Source organism: Aplysia californica, unplaced genomic scaffold, assembly GCF_000002075.1.
Source record: "Aplysia californica isolate F4 #8 unplaced genomic scaffold, AplCal3.0 scaffold00395, whole genome shotgun sequence".
In the NCBI taxonomy this organism is placed as follows: Eukaryota; Metazoa; Mollusca; class Gastropoda; order Aplysiida; family Aplysiidae; genus Aplysia; species Aplysia californica.
In genome coordinates this window covers 481,058-483,392 of record NW_004797665.1, presented here as the reverse complement: position 1 = coordinate 483,392, position 2,335 = coordinate 481,058, and positions in this window count along the sequence as shown.

Here is a 2,335-nt window from a genome sequence, read left to right as displayed (position 1 = left end):
GAGAGAGAGAGAGAGAGAGAGAGAGAGAGAGAGAGAGAGATGCACACACACACACACACAAAGATACTCATATACACAAACATGAAAACTAGAACATTCATTTACAACGCAATGTCATCATAATATGCTCTCAGAGACATTTCAGTCATTTTTCATAGGAAGCCAACAACACATATTCCAACTGGCAAATATCTTTTATGCGTGACTTACGAGTTTCCCATTCGTGTCATCTCTCCCTGTGACATGTGACAGACGATTGCATAGTTCATGCCTTATCTCCCTATAGCCATCACGATTGTTGCTGTTGGGAACCTGTCACGTTTGTGCCTACGTCTAAATTAGTCTCTCCACCCAAACCATAGACGGAATAATAATGCCTTAGACCGTGCACTGCCATGATTTATTGCTCTCTCTAAAACTTCGCTCCAAAACGTGCACGCCATAGGCGCTCAAAAGAAGGGGGAAAACACCATTCCCTTACCTTTCATTTGGCTCCAAAGTGAGTCGAATGTTTAGCTGCAGAGTAAACGAGAACTACGTCACAATGTATGGTTTAGGATATCCTAATACTAATACAAGTCTATGATCCGCTCATCTGTCTAAAGTCTCTTCCATGCGCACAAAGCGTTGCTATATACTTAAACCCAGTCATCGATGATATACGTCACGACGTAGTCAATACGTACACTTTCTGAAGCGCTCACAAGTAATCCTCCCTTTCCTGGTAAAAAAATGTTCAACTCTTAATTTGCCACAAATACATTATTTCGACGACTTACTGCTTGAATTCATACTAATAGAAATATGTGTAAAAGTAAAGGAGAAGGGGACAGGAGAAAAACCGATTGCGTATATTGTATTTCTAAAAATGAAAAGCAAACAGTGCTTCAAATTCTAAGTTGTAATACTGCAAATTAGCAGTGGTACCTCCACACGTTGAGTTCTACTTCAATTTCTGTTTGCCTGTATACTTCGCCAAAATCGCAGTCTTTTCAAACAGACAGTGAACAGACACATTAAAAATATACAAGAAAATGAATTTGGTTTTTCTCATACCTCAGTATGACATCGCAGACCTCCAATGTTTTTTTCAGGGATAATAATGTAAGATGTTCTTCAAGCTTTTTGGATTTTGCATACAAATAAGTCCCCGGATTGTTTATATGAAATATTACATCAACCCAATTTAGAACTTTTCGAAGGCGGGCTGCCTTGACCCCCTCCTATCAAGGTCAGCCCGGACTTGATGGAATAGATGTCGCTACTTAAAGAGAATCGAACTCACATCTTAAAGAGACGAACCATTCCACCATAATGGCCACAAATGCCTTCAGCTTTGCGGTTTTGAAAACTCGTCATTGTAAGAAACGTCATGACGAGAGAAGAAAATTTTAATGATGAAATCTTCCGTTTTCCTTTGTTCCACAGCAGGTGTGTAACCTTTTCTTCCGAACCAATCAGTACAGAGCCATGCCAGTTTTACGTTTGCTAAGCCTCCTCCTCACGCTAGAATGCTGCACACACGGAGCTACTGCCGATGTCATCAACGTGACGTCAGCATTTGGGACCGTCGGAGGGATTCTGAAAGACGTCGTAATGCCTGACTATTCCCGATATCAAGCTACATTATTTTTAGGCAAGTACAAATCAAGTATCTGTGGGAGAAATGAAAAAAAGGAATTTAAAACTTGGCAGTTCATAATTACATATTTATTTTCGTTGTTCCAACGCTGAGCCAGGATACAGATTAGAGGTTAGGCCAAGTTTGTAGTGGGTCAGTGCAGTTTTACATTTCCTGTCCATTAGAGTGGAGGTTAACTTCAGATCTGCTTTTTGAGACTAATACACCGCGGTACATCTTTTCTTTTCCTCCAGTCATCTTTAAAATTGGCTGATATTTAAGATTTTGAGTGATTGTTGTGGATAGAATTTAAAAGAAATTACAAAGTAATACAAGATGCACTAATATACCACAAATACGATTTTAGATAATGGCAACATGTCAAATTGAGCACATTGGGACTAGCCCAAAACGACCATACGTAGTCGTAGGAAAAAAGTGGTCATTTTAGACAAGTGGTTCTCTTAGGCAGTCATTATAGTATAGAAAATATATTAAGACCTGAGCGCACGGGGGATGGGGGGGGGGGTGATCGATTGTACAGGCACAAAGTTTATTCTCTCTTTTTACTTTTGTTAATATAAAACGCTGTTCATGTCAAGACACAACGTTGGTCTTTTTGAACACAGAATACATGTACTTGGTTGTTTCCCAGAAATGAAGTGACATGTTTTAAGTTGGTAACGAATTCATATTCTGGAATCCCCCCTCCCC